At 40.4% G+C, this 16,585-nt stretch overlaps 1 non-coding gene across 1 annotated transcript; it reads right to left on the bottom strand.

Annotated features, from left to right (window-relative positions):
- Window positions 1-43: 43 nt before the first annotated feature.
- LOC112429786 (uncharacterized) lies at window positions 44-11,084 on the bottom strand. The gene is made up of 4 exons (XR_013100227.1): window positions 10,784-11,084; window positions 6,166-6,271; window positions 5,215-6,063; window positions 44-4,765 (listed from the first exon to the last, which is right to left on the bottom strand). It is a non-coding gene; the product is annotated as an uncharacterized LOC112429786 (transcript).
- Window positions 11,085-16,585: the final 5,501 nt, after the last annotated feature.

Raw genomic sequence — 16,585 nt, 5'->3', positions numbered from 1 at the left:
AAACTTCAAGAATAAAGACGTCTGAACATAAAAACAGTTTTTATTTTTCGAGTCAAATCATTCTTATTTATGTAGCACATTTAAAAACAGCAGAAGTTAACCTAAAGTGTTTTTCAGACAACACATTCACATTCCATGTCTCCAAAGATCACAGTTTCACAACACATGATAAACTATGAAAGCTGCATTTGGTTGTTTTAATCAACACAACAAAACACACCAACAGTGGAAAGAAAAATTCACACACATCATGAAATGTTGATGAACCATGGTGATTGTGACAGAGCAGTGAACTTCATAATAACTTCATACTGTCACCGGGTTCAAACTAAAGGAATGCTCACAAGAAATCATCAGAGTATCAAACTGTAACATTATAAACATTATTACTTAAAAAAATATTTTGTAGTATTTAGTTACTTTTATAATAGTGTAAATCAATTGTTAACTCAGTTACTTTTTTGAAGAAGTAACTATAACTAATTACTTCTTCAAAATAACTTGCCCAACACTGAAAACAACCCGATGAGATCCATGCCAGTGCACACAAACTGGACCTCCACTAATGGTAACATGCGCAAAGGTGGTTTTGGAATGGTTAGCCTTTATTTCATTAGTCACTGTAAAAGCTGCTCTTTAGAAACACAGGAGTGCACACTGCACTAATATTTTTTTTCAGCTTATCTTCCTGTAATCTCACTTCAGGTATTAACAATCACACAGTTTTGTGTTTGGACTTTGGAAGGAAAAATCATCTTTTTAGCATCTCAAACACGCCCTCTGCAAACTTCATACCCACAGCAGGTTTTTGCAAAAAACCCTGTTCACTGCGAGTGGAGAACAGCCAAGTCTCCTCCTTTGATAAACCTCCACATGTGCCACTGAAAACAGTTAAATTAGTTTGAATCTGAAATCCTGGCTCAAGCTATTTGTTGTGAGACAATTTCTTAATTTTACACACTAAACTGCTTATTTAGACACACTTTACACAGAGTTAATCAAATACAACTAATGCTTTAACAGCATAAGGATTTCATAATACAAACATCAAATCAACAAGAAAACAGCTTCAGAACATCTGGATCAAAACGCATTCACTAAAAATAACAAAATGTGGCCAATTTGTGGATACGGTAAACACACTAAAGTGAAAGGAGGAGCCAAAAGTAGAGGTTTGATGGAATTTTAATTACCTAAAATGTGATGTTTAAAATGGTCCTGATGTGTGCTGCTGTAGTGATGTGACGGTCGCGAACGAAACGGCTCTTAGAGCCGACTCTTTGAGTTGAGAGCCGGCTCGTGTTTTTTTTTTTCTTTCTTTCTCTCACCCTCTCTCTCGCACTTGTTTTCTGCTTCACTCCGCATGTAAGCCTTGTGCTTGCACAGGGCAGAGGGGGGAGGGGCAGTAGTTACACTCGCAGTAGCACAGGAACAGAGCGGGAGGGAGAGAGAGGCCGTATCCCAATTCAGGGTCTGCAGCCTTAAAGGCCGCATTTTAAGGCCGATTACGTCACAGCGACGCGACCAAGGCTGTCCCAATTCAAAGGCTGCTCGAAATGCGGCCTCAAATGCGTCCTTCATTTCCCTGAATTTTAAGGATGTGGCGGTGTAGACTTCGTGGCCCAACATATCCCAGACTTCATAGCGCGGAGGTGGGTGTGGATAATTTTGCCGAAAAAAACGGTGCAAGAGGAGCGGCCGAAGAGTAAACTTTTAAAAGTAAGTACTGAATATTATGTAACTTATTTATGCGCGAATGTTTAATAATGAAGAACATTAAAACATTCCTGTTGGCCACATGTCGGCAAAGTTATGTGACATTAGTGATGTTTGTACTAACTTGGTTTTAAAGCCTTTACTTTAAAATATACGCCGTTCAATAGCTGACCTTAATCTTACAGAGAATGTGATGATTTTATGGATAATTAAAGTCAGTCATATATCCACAAACACAACAAGCTGAAAGTCAGTGATGCTGCTCGGTTTGCAGTCCTGAATATCACGGCACAAGCAGGATTCACTGCACTGTTAATGTTAGCTATGTTATATTGCTGCCTCTGTTCGGTGGTGTCGAGCCAAACGGACTTTAACGTGTGTTTGAACGAGCTGACGGTTCACTCGTTAAGCTGAAAGAAAGATGCTTTAATCACAGCAGTCACACATGTGTCCACTGTACCATCTGGGAACTCTTCTTGTTTAGCACTCGTAATAACACAAACACTAAATCCTGCTTCTCTGGTGCTGTTGTGTAGCAGTGTGTACACCTGAGACTGTCACCTGTCTGTCTGTCCTGCACTCTCTCTGTTTCTTTCTCTCTGATTGTGGAATAAAAGTATGAACATGTGTTTATAAGTTACACTTGTGTTTGAATCCTGCAGCTTATCACACATTTGATTTCCATGTGTGACGACTGCAAGTGTCCAGAGTGAGGACAGACTGAGGGACCCACTGCTGCACATCATCTGTGAGGCTTTGCAGCCCTGATGATCCACCAGGACAAACTCAGCAGTGTGTGAGGAAGAGGAGGAGGAAGAGCCAGCAGCAGCTGACAGATGGAGAGAATAGACAGACTGTTCCCTGTTTGTGAAGGACTGCTAGGAAAGTTTAACATAACTGTCTGTGCTGAATCAGTCTTATTAGGTAATGTTCAAATAATGTGATCATCCCAGTGTTTTCAGTGTGGGAGAAAGTACTCAGAGTACTCAGGGCCTTCAAGTTACACACTATGAAAGGCAGAAACAAGTTCACTGCTGTAATAACTAATAATGATTAACTATAATATTGGTCATATTATATTTACACTGACTTTAGTCTCAAGAACAACGTTAGCTAATTGTTATTTAATAGCTAATCTTAAAATGACTGTTCAGTACAGAAATGAAGCCCAACAATCATGTTTTGCAGTTCCGTGGTCTCAGCCTCAGATACTCCTCAAATCACACAAAGCTCTTGTAGCAACAAATAAACAAATGAACAAAATATGTTCTTCTTCATTTCTGTCAAATAAAGCTGTATGAAACGTTTCCAGCTGTTGCTAGGCAACCTGGGCAGCACGACGGAGGCTAGACCGTCCCATTTCACAAGCCTCGCACTTCCGGTCTTAGTGGTCTTTGAGTACGCGGCCCTTGTGGACCGTTAAGGCTGCGTAGGTTAAGGCTGCAGAACCTGAATTGGGATACAGCCAGAGAGAAAGTGAGCCAGGGACAACAACGTCACATTAGAAAGGTATAGTAATTATCAAATCAACTATTTACAGTTGCGGATGATAAAGGATTCAGAAAGTTTATTCATGCAGGCGTATATGACAGAAAATGTGCATCTTCTTTTCTTTTGCATATTTTAATTTATATTTAATTGTATTGTGGTTTGCAGTGTTTTGTGTTGTTTCACTTTAAATGTGTTTAAATGGAAAAGGTTGAAAATTTAAATAGTTAAAAGTTGAAATGTAAATAGTTGTTTTTTGTATTTTATTACATTTTATGTGGAGTGAATAAATAAAAGCATATTTACAGTGGCCCCTAGAGACAAAGCACGTACAAACTCCAAACAGAAGTGCTCCAGGATGCTAGGCGCAGTGTTGAGCTTTTGTTACCTGGTGGCTACACAAGCCAGGGTGTACCAATGACCTAATTTGGTGTGTGGTAGTAACAGGTGAACATTTTTAATCATAATTATTTGAATATATAAGAGTGCTTGTGTATAAATATACAAACAATACACATATGCTTTCAATTGTGTAATTTAAGTGATCTAGGTAGCTCTGTTTTGGAAGTTCAGTTAATGCTAGACATGTGTTTTGGAGTTTGTACATGCTTTGTCTCTAGAGGCCACCGTATATATTTCTATATAAACATATATAAATAAAACCACGTTTTATTTTAAACATTAGTAATTCCTTTTGTACATAATGTTATATCATTGTTAATGATAAATTAATTAAAGCAACAAAACAACCTGAAGAGCCAGTTGGGAGCCGGTAAGCTGGCAATCTTTTTAGTGAGCTGAGCCAAAAGAGCCAGTTCTCTAAAAAGAGCCGGAATTCCCATCACTACTTTGTTGCCACTGTGAATAAGAGGTTACACTAACTCACTGCTCCATCTTCTGGTACAAACTGAAAGTAAAGCCCAGAGAACAGAGGCGATTTTTAACCCCACTTGAGATCAGATCATGTTTTTTTAATTCACTTGGTTTGGGGAAGCCTCTCCCACATTCTGTTTAAATTAAGTCGTAAATATATTTGAAATATAATTCTGTGTTCTGATGGACTCTACATTCAAGATTCAGGAAGTTTATTGTTCATATACATCACAAAAAACCAAACGGTACTCAGAGCCATGAAATTCTTCCTTAGCAGGTTCCCTTCAATGTGTGTAATCTCATGACGTTTACAATGAGCCGATGTAGGAGGCTTCTGTCAGAGTGTCTGCACTTGTATGGTTTCTCTCGTGTGGACTCATTTATGCACTTTAAGGTCACGTGCAGTAATGAAGGATGACTGACAATGGTCACAAAGGTGCTTTTGAATACCAGTGTGAAGGAGATAGTGCTTTATGGTTAATTGCTTTTTTATTAATTGACTTGATGTGGGGAAGCCTCTTCCACATTCGTTGAAGTAGTTCATTTTGTACCCAGTGTGTCTACACTGATGTGGTTTTAGGCTCTCTTGATGTTTGAAATGTTATGCACAAACAACGCAACGACACACTTTCCCACCACCACATTGACGACAGGGTTGAGAACTGGATCCATCTGTGTCGCTCTGCTTCTAAATAAAGACAGTGTAAGTCAGAGAATTCCTTCAACATTTTTATCCTGAACATTGCCTGAAATAAAGAGCATCTTTGCCAGTGTCCAATTACATTTTACTGTTTACATTATAACACTCAGCTTACTGGCCGAAAATGTCTCTTAATTCGTTGGAAATCTACTTAATGGGAAGATTGGATGTTAAACCCCTGGATGCTCTACTCTGCATGCCACAAGATAATAACCCCAAGGTACTCTCTAATGGATCCATTGGACTTTGAATGTTAGATACATAGAAATGAGACAAGGTTTAAAACTTTACTTTTTTCCAACATCAGTAAAGTTTCAGGAGATTTGTGTCAGAATTCACTGAGTTTTCATGTCTCATTTCGTTTCGAAATTAAACTAAATGCACATTGTACTTCAAAATAACTGCAACTGTAAAAAGAAAGAAATATAAATACATACCTCACAGTAACTGCACTTGTAGAGTTTCTTTCTGATGTGAATCTGTTGGTGGACTCTTAGGGAACGTGGCTCTTTAAAAGCCTTTACACATAGGTCACATTTATAAGGTCTCTCCTCAGTGTGGGTAAACATGTGCTGCTGTAAGTCTTTGTGTGTCACAAACAGTTTGCCACACTGATCACAGAAGCAAAAATCATTTTTGGTGTGAATCCGTACGTGTATATTTCGGTGCCCTGGCTGGGCAAAATTTTTTCCACAAATGTCGCAGCTGTACGGCTTGATTCCAGAGTGGGTAACTTGATGGCTTCTTAAGTGGCTACTGCGTGTAAAAGCTTTACCACACAAGTCACAGCTGTGTGCTTTAACTCCACTGTGGATGAGTTGGTGTGTTTTTAAGTGTCCAGGTTGGCTAAAAGATTTTCCACACAAGTCACAGCTGTACGCTTTAACGCCACTGTGGATAAGCTGGTGTGTTTTCAAGCTTCCGAGATGGGTAAAAGACTTTCCACACAAATCACACCTGAACGGTTTAACTCCACTGTGAATGAATTTGTGTGTTTTTAAACTTCCAGCCTGAGTAAAAGAATTTCCACATAAGTCACAGATGTACGGTTTAACTCCACTGTGGGTGATTTGGTGTGTTTTTAAGTGTCCAGCCTGGGTAAAAGATTTTCCACACTCAGCACAGCTGTACGATTTAATTCCTCTGTGGATGAGTTGGTGGGGTTTCAAGTTTTTAGGATGGCTAAAATCCTTCCCACACTCCTCACAGCTGTATTTTTTCTCTCTCTTTTTTCTGTGAGGTTTGTCGGCCTCCTGGGAGCGCTGACTTCTCGCTCCATGTTGGTCCTGCAGTGACAGAGATACAAACAGAGCTTTTAAAAAAACAAAAAACAAAAAAACAACCAGCTGTGCACAGTTTCAATAACAGTAACTGAGATATTTTCTCACCTCCTGCGTTGAAGTCATTGTTTCCTCTGTAGTGGCTGAGCTGAGTCCAAATGGCTGAAACTGTTCCTCTGCTGCTCCACCAGACTCTTCTCCTCCTGTTACTCAGCTGGGACATAAAAAGTATAGATATGTATTTTATCCCTGACAAGAAGAAGCAGAGCAAATAAACATTACTACACTCAGTGACAACAATACCTATGAAGCTTCAAGGTGAAACCCCAGAAGCAAAAAGAAAGTCATCAGCTGCCTACAAGAAGTTGAAAGGGAAAAAGCCACTGAGCTCCCTGCATACCACCACCTTTACCCGGTGGATGCTGCACCCTGTATATATGGACTTCCATAGATACACAAAGGATTGGATTGGCAGCAGCATAAACTCAGCCACCTACAACATTTCCAAGCACCTCATCACCATCCTAGCTCCCCTTGTGGAGAACACACACCATCACATCAAAAACTCTGCTGACTTCACCAACAAGGTCCACAAACTTACACTTGATCCAGATGAAACCAGAGTTTTAAATACAACAACGGTTTCTACAGACAGAAACAGGGATATGCAATTAGCTCCCATGTTTTTACTCATTGTAGCCATCCTTTACATGGAATAAGTGGAAAGAAAGGCTCTTTGCTCTTTAATAGGGACAGCAGCTAACCACATGATAGGGTGAATCAAGGTTTGAAAATGGTTTCACTCAAAATCTCTGGTGATAACGACTCACGCTTTTTCCACACGTTTGTTCTTGCGTTACGAACAAACGCAAAAACGCTGAAGGTGAGCTGATAGTAAGAGGGTCATCATCTCACAATACATAGGATTCTCAGACCTAATGCAGACCTAAGTCATGGTTTACTTGATGCCTGCAAACAGGCACAAACTGAAACTCTCTAAGGCTTTTGTAAAGACACTGAAGCAGTGGACTGATGAGGCTGTGGAGAATCTGCAGGTGTGTCTGGACTGCACCGACTGGCAGGTTTTCAGGATTGTTACCAACAGTTTGGATTATGTTACGGAATAAACATATATTCTTAATGCTTATTTTCTGATTATATTCTTTTATGTATGTTAATAATAAAGGCCTCTATAAAGCAAGGCCAGCTGTGAGAGAGAACTAGGTCAGAGGGTGACAGGTCGCCTTAGCAACAGAAGCTTAAGTTAGTGGAAGTTTAAAAAACAGGAAGTTTAGTGCAGAGCTGCACAGACATATTAATAAAATACAGGAAACCAGACAGAAAAAGTGGAACTAGTAACACAGAAGGAGGTTTTTTTTGATTGAAACTATGTGTGACGTGTAAAGGACTAAAATAACACCTATATGATTGACATTTTTGGCTTCTAATGCTAGAGATTTTGCAACTGGCTTTTTGGGCTGTGCAGGTCTCTCTCTTCTGGGAGATAATTAAATAAAAATTATAAATATTTTGATTAACTGAGTCGTGTTCTCTCTATTCAGTAAGAGAATGACAAGAACCAGATTTAATAATTATTATAGAGATGCTGTGATAACCTGTGACGTCAGCTTCTGTGAGGACAGCTGCACAGCATCAAACACCAGGGTGAGTTAGAATAATGACGAGCTCTGGTTTACAGCAGGAAGTGTTTCAGAGTGGGGACAGAGACAGTTTGAAAGACTTTCAGGTCCAAAAACTGTTTTCAGCTAATGACTCTGCTTCAGTCTGGAAAACACTCCGACAGTGAACCAACCACAAGCCTGAAGACTCCACTCCACCAACAACTCCCCCACTTCAGGCTTTCAGTTGTTTACGAGCACTTCACTGACCCTCCAAGTGAGGCCTGTAAATCTTTGCCTCCAAATGCTAAAAGTTAACATGAAAATTACACCTGTTTTTACAGGCATGTTCAAGTTTGGGATATGCAGGACTTCAGCTGGTGCAACATCATCTATGATGTGACCCAAGCCCCTGGCCCTTACCTCAAGGATTGGTTTGTTAACCATACCACAGAAAGGGTTGATGTGTGGTAGCTATGCAGGGATGGCAAGCTGAGAGCTAGACTACCCTTTGAAGGGAAAGGAACCTGTGCATTAGTTTCTCTGCTCATGCCTTTCAACTTGTTCACACTCAAAGACTTTAAGCAGTTGCCCCAAATCGTAAAGGAGTGGGGCATAGAAACTAGAAACTGGGAGTTGTCTTCCCTAAAGTAACACTGATGTATTAGCAGAAAAACACTATTCACTGCATCTTGAGTAAATATTATAAAGGAGTGTAGCATAAACAGGAGTGAAATGACAGAAAAATGTAGTAAAGCTAGGCAACACTCTTTTCAGAAAACTGAAGGAATGCATCTCTCTGTCTTCATGTCCCTCGAATCAGTCTTTTTCCTCCGGCCTTGTTGTGACTCCTCTGCCATCCATTATCCAAAGCACGGAGAGAATCATGTACAGGTAGACCATGTAACTGAACTCTTTCTGTAAGAGCATCTCACACATATCTGTTCCCAGGATAATATTGTGTATGCCATTGCTTCCTTGCAACTAAATAAATGCATTGGAGCTTGCTGCTCATTAGTGAAGTTATCTAAAATTCTAACACTACAGCAGATTGCTCTAATCCATTTCCTGTTATCAATTCAAACAGGAACCACGGACATGCTATGGCTATTCATGGTGCCTTTAGGTGCACCTCATAATTTCAGCAATCCATACTCTTAAAGACATAAAGTTGTTTAAAAGAACATTTTGGGTTAATTTTGATTTGCTGGAATAAATTATAAGTTAGTTAATACAGTATCATAACCAAGCTGTTACCAACTATTAAGCCTGTATTTTTCTCAAAGCTGTCTTCAGAAATGTGAAATTATTACATCCAGAAATTACAAGAATTCCCACATTCACGGCTGTAGCAGCATATATTCAAAGATTCATAATTAAAATCACCTTGAGGTGACTGTTGTTGTGACTTGTTGCTGTATAATTGAAATTGAATTCAAATAAAATGTTTCCTGCAAACCTTAAACATGTTCTCTTGTACACTTGTGATCATTTTCAAATTGTATGGCTGTAAAAATGTGACATTTTCTCCCAAAGTCACAGTATCAGCCCATTCCCCTGTGTAGAGACAGGCATTTTTTTATTCATTTATATTCTTTACACTCCCAACCAGTATTGTTCGGCTCAGTCACTGGGTACATTTCTGATTATTTTACATCTGGTTAAGCATCTCTATTAAGGGGTCAAAGGTCTCTCTCGTACTTTCAGCGCTGCCAAATCTGGATGTAAGTCCTCACTGCACTGTGTGTGTCTGTTTCCTGATTCAGTAAAACACATGCAGCTCTCCCAAAATGTGACAGCATCACTGTTTTTGTCCTCCTCTTCTCCATGTATCTTATCAGTATACAAGGCTCACACCAATGCTAATGGAAAATGTAATGCTAGTGTCATGCTAATCAACAATGTCTGTGAAGGTTCTCAGTCATTCAGGTCATCGTAATCGAAGGAGCTTAGAAAGAAAGCGACTGGACTTCTTGAAGACGTTTTACCTCTCATCTGAGAAGACAGATGATAATAAATTATAATAAAAACGCTAAGAATTATGTGTCATTTTAGTCTCTTTAATTTTCCTTAACTAAAAGCACAAGAATCAAAACAAATGCTCAGAAAACACAAGTCTTGAGAATAGAGGCTCAAATTTGATCCTATAATTGAAAATACTATAATATCATAATTATTGTTAGCTATAGATGTTGCAAATTTAAGGGATACATATACAGCAGGTGGAGAAATACTCTGATCATTGCTTTCGGTCCTCTTTGGATGCTGACTGTCTTTTGTTCTATTAAAAGTATTTCGACAGACACACAAAGCTGGACATCTTTAGTTCTGAGTCTAAGAAGGTTAGAAAAAAGTGACTGAAAATCTTGTGCAAATCTCTGCAAATGTTTCACCTCTCATATATACAGTGTAAGAGTCATTTACAGGGACTTCATGTTCTATGTGAGGTAACTTGTTTGATGCATATTCTGAAATTTGATGTTTGATAATACTGTATATTGTCATTATTTTTGGTTTATTTTGAAAAGTCTCAACAGGATCTTTAACTTTATTGTGAAAGGGTTATATGAAAAATAAATAAGCGGTCGGCTGAGCCACACGATGGTTTTACTGTCTTTGCTGACGAACCGACGCTTATCCGTCCGTAGTGTGGTTATTTTAACTGTAGGAGAAAGAAATTAATATAATAACTACAGACAGTTATGACTGAATTATATAAAGCACTGCATGAAAAACACCAACGACGTGATTACAGATATGCTGATCCCAGCAAAGAAGAACCGAAACAAAACAGCCTTTTAAATAACCGTGGATGTCGTTTTTAAACCGTGGATGTGGTGACCGTGGTAAACACAAACCAGGCTGTAGAGGTTTGGTGCAGGCAGAAAAACAGCTGCAGGGACAATGAAAAGCCTTTTCTGCTCCAACTTCTCCCAGCATGCTGAGCTAATGATTAGTTGGTGTTTTTCTCCAAACACTCTCTCACTCTTCTCTCAACGTGTTCACAATAAACTGTGAACAGACACCGAGGAGAGCAGCAGAAGACCTCATTCAGGAGCTAAACTCAACATGAACTGAACTCACAGTAAAGTTAGCTCGGTGCTTACCTTTAGATGAGCCCACAAACCGAGAGAAACTCCGCGATGAAGCTGCAACTCTTTCCAAACACAGGAAACAGATCAGGGAGCAGAGACCCACGTGGTTCACGCTGATCTCAGCTACGATCCAGGAGACAAGGGTGGGCAGATCGATGCAGATATCGATCAGGACGTTGGTAGTGGTTTATGATCGATACTTTAGTTTGTTTCTCTCCTCTAAGTTCACTACTTTACTCCCGTTTCACGACAAAGCAGCTCTCTCTGCTCGACTCCTCTCCTGCGCGCACAGTGTGCTCCGCCCCCTCTTCCTTCTCTGCTGTGGTTCGTTGCTGTGCGGTCACTGCGCACACGTGGGGTGCGTTCCATCTCCTATCTCCTTTTCCTAGCTTCTTTTCCTTAGCCTCTATAAAAACGTCGTGGAAAAGAGACTCAGGAAAAGAGAAGAACTGAAAACTACATTGAAACTACAATGTGCAGAAGATGCACTAAAAAAAAACATTTCACTTTGTCACAATGTGTTCTAGCCCAGCTTTTTTTTAATTAGATAGATTAGATGGAAATTCGGTTTCCAATAGTACAGCACCAATAGAAGTTACAGACTGTGAGCAGAAATCTAACATATATACACAGAGTATTCAAAATGGATAAATAGATTAAATAGGAATATGAATACAAGGGAATTGCGCATTCCAAGTATTGAAGTCTACTGTTGTATATTAACAAAACGTATTGCACAGTGAGGTGAAGAGGCACTACAGCTTAGTTGTTCCCCCCTCCTTTGTCCTCCTGTTTCCCCTCCCTCTCCCCTCCAGAGAGGAGTTAAACAGTCTGATGGCGTGTGGGACAAAGGAGTTTTTAAGTCTGTTAGTTCTTGTCTTGGGGAGAAGCAACCTGTCACTGAACAGACTCTTCTGGTTGTTTATGGCCGTGTGCAGAGGATGCCCAGCATTGTCCATAATGTCCAGCAGTTTCTTTAATGTCCTTTTCTCTGCCACTGTCACCAGAGTGTCCAGCTTCATGCCGACCACAGAGCTAGCCCTCCTGATCAGTTTCTCCAGCCTGGATGAGTCCTTCTTTGCTGTGCTGCTCCCCCAGCACACCACAGCATAGAAAAGTACTCCAGCAACCACCGACTGGTAAAACATCCTCAGGAGCTTCCTGCAGATGTTAAAAGACCTCAGCCTCCTGAGGAAGTACAGTCGGCTTTGGGCTTTTTTATACAGGTGCTCTGTGTTGCATGACCAGTCCAGTTTGTTGTCCACCCACAGCCTGAGGTACTTGTATGTGGTGACCACCTCCACCTCCTCCCCCTCTATCTGAACTGGACCTGTGGACCTGCTCTGGACCTCCCAAAGTCCACAACCAAATAAACAAGAACAGCTTGTTATAATTTAGGGTCAGATTTACTAACGTCTGCAGCAAATGAAAGACTTCTGGTGTTAAAAAGCTGCTGGATTTACTGGGGAGGCTCAGGGTCAGCTTGTGACTCAAAGGTTATGGCATATGTATTTTTAAGTGTTTCACTTTCAGAAGAAGATTTAAATGAGCCACACAAATGTGATTTACACAAAATTTCACATAGTATATTTCTCCTAAAATGGCTTTTATTCATTGGCTCACTGATTTAGGAAGGTGTTCATCAAGCAGCAGGGTTAGACACCGTTTTGCCCTACAGTCAACATTCTCTAAGGAGAAAGAGCATGTATGGATGTAGGTTATAGGCACTACTGAGATTTTTGTTTATAAGGCAGGTAACTTTGACCAGCTAAGCCACAGTGTTACGTGTTATACAGGTTGTTATTGCTGGTTTTGACTAAGTAGTGGAAACAGGAAGAAGACTTAAACTAGCAAAACAGTCACTTGGAGGACTCAAATGGAATAGTTCAGAAGGTTAAATGAACAATGTGCAGTGGTCTGAAAATAAAGAATGTTTGAAGACAACAACAACAAATCAACTCAGGTGTAAGCGCTTCTTTAGGTAAGTCTAAGGGGGAATACATTGCTAGGAAGCAGGGTACCAGGAGGTAATGCGCACAGGAATCAAAAATTCCCCTCTTTGGTTGGCTGTAGCTCAGGTAGTAGAGCAGGTCAGCTACTGATCAGAAGGTTGGTGGTTCAATTCCTGGCTTCCCCTAGTCTGCATGCCAAATATTCTTGGGCAAGATACTAACCCCAAATTGCTCTCCAATGCATCCATCGGAGTATGAATGTGTGTGAATGTCAGTTAGAAAGCACCTAGGAAAGAAATGTGCTGGTGTGAATGGGTGAATGTACAAGTTGTATAAAGTGCGTTGAGTGCTCAGAAGAGTAGAAAAGCACAACATAAGAACCAGTCCATTTACCATTTTTCCACAGGATAACTTTTTATTAATTCTTTTATTATAAAATGAATGGGAATGAGATTTATTAAAAATGTCGTTTCCAATAGAGACCAGGCATCATGGCAGCAAAAAACACGTGCACCAAATAATAATGTAATTAAAACAAATACAATGTTCCATACATCCCAAAAGGTTGAGTCTGTTCATCTGGATGTAACGTTTTCAGTGGCATATATATATATATATATATATATATATATAAAAATTCCCTGCTTGCCCCTGTGGGCGGTCAATCCTTCAAGCTCGGGTCCTCTACCAGAGGCCTGGGAGCTTGAGGGTCCTGCGCAGTATCTTAGCTGTTCCCAGGACTGCGCTTTTCTGGACAGAGATCTCCGATGTTGTTCCCGGGATCTGCTGGAGCCACTCGCCTAGCTTGGGAGTCACTGCACCTAGTGCTCCGATTACCACGGGGACCACCGTTACCTTCACCCTCCACATCTTCTCGAGCTCTTCTCTGAGCCCTTGGTATGTCTCGAGCTCAAAAGCTATATATACACATCCTGCCTCAGAGTGATGCTGAAAAACTAGTTCATGCATTTATTACTTCCAGGCTGGACGACTGTAATTCATTATTATCAGGAAGTCCTAAAAACTCCATGAAAAGCCTTCAGCTAATCCAAAATGCTGCAGCAAGAGTCCTGACAGGGACTAGAAAGAGAGAGCAGATTTCTCCTGTTTTGGCTTCCCTTCATTGGCTTCCTGTTAAATCCAGAATTGAACATCGAAATCCTGTTTCTCAAATACAAGGTCTTAAATAATCAGGCCCCATCTTATCTTAATGACCTCGTAGTACCATATCACCCTATATAATTGCTCTCGCACTGCAGGCTTACTTGTTGTTCCTAGAGTATTTAAAAGTAGAAGGGGGGGGGAGAGCTTTCAGTTTTCAGGCCCCTCTTCTCTGGAACCAGCTTCCCGCTTGGATTTTAAGATAAGGCTTCAAACTTTCCTTTTTGCTAAAGCATATAGTTAGGGCTCGATCAGGTAACCCCGAATCCTCCCTTAGTTATGGTGCAATAGATGTAGACTGCTGGGGGATTCCCATGATGCATTGAGTTTTTCCTTTTCAGTCACCTTTCTCACTCACTATGTATTAATAGACCTCTCTGTATTGAATCATATCTGTTATTAACCTCTGTCTCTCTTCCACAGCATGTCTATGTCCTGTCTTCCTTCTCTCAACCCAACCAATCACAGCAGATGGCCCCGCCCCTCCCTGAGCCTGGTTCTGCCGGAGGTTTCTTCCTGTTAAAAGGGAGTTTTTCCTTCCCACTGTCGCCAAAGTGCTTGCTCATAGGGGGTCATATGATTGTTGGGTTTTTTTCTCTGGATGTATTATTGTAGGGCCTACCATAAAATATAAAGCGCCTTGAGGCGACTCTTGTTGTGATTTGGTGCTATAAAAATAAAATTGAATTGAACGTCAACTGGTCTGAAACAGTTTAGTGTTCATGGACTCTAACTAGAATAACATTTTTGGCCATTAACAATGCTAAAAGAAACATGATCTTTACTCATACTTTCCTAACCCTAACCTTCAAACAATCAATCTGAATCTTAACTCAAATCTCAAACTACTTGTTGTGAAACCATCTCTTTATTTTTCACACCAAAGTGTTTTATAAAACAAACTTTACAGAGAGTTCATCAAATATAACTAATGGTTTAACAGAATGAGGATTTGACAATACAAACTTAAAATCAACAAGAAAACAGCTGCAGAACATGGATCAAAATGCATCCAATAACAAACAACATGTGGACGTCAAAGATACAGTAAATAAACTAAAGGTTACACTGACTCACTGCTGTATCTTCTGGTACAAACCAGTTGACAGATTTAGTTCATACTGGAAGCTTTAAGAGCAACTTGTGTGACATTATTTGGAGTTTGGGAAGAAACACTTTTAAGAGCACAGATTACCACAGCATAAGAAGATTAAATAGAAAAACAATTAAAATTTTACTGAGGTAACAGATAAAATAAATACAGTGGAACCCCGACTCACGAATACCCCGTTTAACGAAAAATTCAAGTTATGAAGGCACTGAACGACAATATTTCTGCCCGTGTTACGGCAAAATGCCCGGGTAACGAAATCCACTGGCTCTGATTGGCTGAGCCTACAATGCCCACAATGCCTTCCGAATCATGTGACAACCCCTTGGGTTCCGTACTTGCGCTTCGCTGTTCCACTTGAACGACGTATTGTTGTTCTAGTTAGCAATTAGCCTATAGCCTATCGTTCAGCATCGCCTCACTCAAAATGCGCAATGGGTGCTTCGACTTACGAAAATTTTCGACTTACAAAAGACCCTTGGGAACAAATTAATTTCGTAAGTTGTGGTTCCACTGTACATACAAATACATAGAAAGAAGTTAGATTTGGAAAAAAGCAAGAAAGTTATAATGAAAAAAATATATACACATGTATATACAGTTGCCTGGCGCTATAACATGGTTCACTTTTCCTGGTCTGATTTTTTTGTGTGCAAATTTGCATGTTTTTTTATTTATTTAATTTTTTTTAACAGCGGATTATGTTCTGGGTACTGATTGTAGACCACTGTGACTCAAGGTCTTAAATAATCAGACCTTGAGTCACAGTGGTCTGCCGTGTCTCCTGTCAAATTTACATAAATCTTCGATCGCTAGTAGTGCGACTGTGAGATGCTGTACTGTCTGTTTGTAAGTTTTTGTCATGGTCCCCATGTCTGCCTGGCGGACCCAGGTTGGCTACATATGTTTCTGGTTCTCCCTCACGCTCACCATGTGTCGCCTGGGCGGAGCTCATTGCAGGCTTCCGATCCTGCCCTTCGCACCTGTGGCTCATCACTTCACCAGCGTCCACTACTTAAGGCAGTGGCTGGAAACATCTCATGGTTGGACTATTGAGTAACCTCGGTTGTAAGCTTCCGTACCCTAGTTTCAAGTTGTCTCTTCGTTTTATCTTTCTGGATTAACCGCTTGTTCCTGTGCGCAGGATTCTCTTTCCCTTAAAACCCTGGGCGAGTGGAGTTGCTGGTGTGTTGTGTTTTGGAACTGTGTGACGATTTCCTCATGTGTAAAGAGCCCCTATTTCTGGACGTCCCCTGTGCCCCTCTGGATCCCCCCCCCCTCTCTCACCTATATATAGTTGCACCTGGTGTTGTGTGTTAATAAAAGGAACTGCATTTAGCTTCCCTTGTCTGCGCATGAGTCCATCCCGCCTCGTGACAGTTTTCTTCCCAAAAAACACAATGTTGACGAAATGTTTTGCACCATCAAAGGCATCTGTGAGTGCCTGTGGTTTCATTCTATAATACTGGACGTCTTTTTCTACGAAGGTTTGAACTTTCACAAGAGAAGTGTGAAAATTGTCCATGTCTGTCTGACAAAAATGTATGAAGTGTGTAGTGGGGTGTTTTACAGTCTTAAAACATCTATAAT

The sequence above is a fragment of the Maylandia zebra genome, linkage group LG9 (assembly GCF_041146795.1).
Source record: "Maylandia zebra isolate NMK-2024a linkage group LG9, Mzebra_GT3a, whole genome shotgun sequence".
In the NCBI taxonomy this organism is placed as follows: Eukaryota; Metazoa; Chordata; class Actinopteri; order Cichliformes; family Cichlidae; genus Maylandia; species Maylandia zebra.
This window is presented reverse-complemented; position numbering and strand designations above follow the sequence as displayed.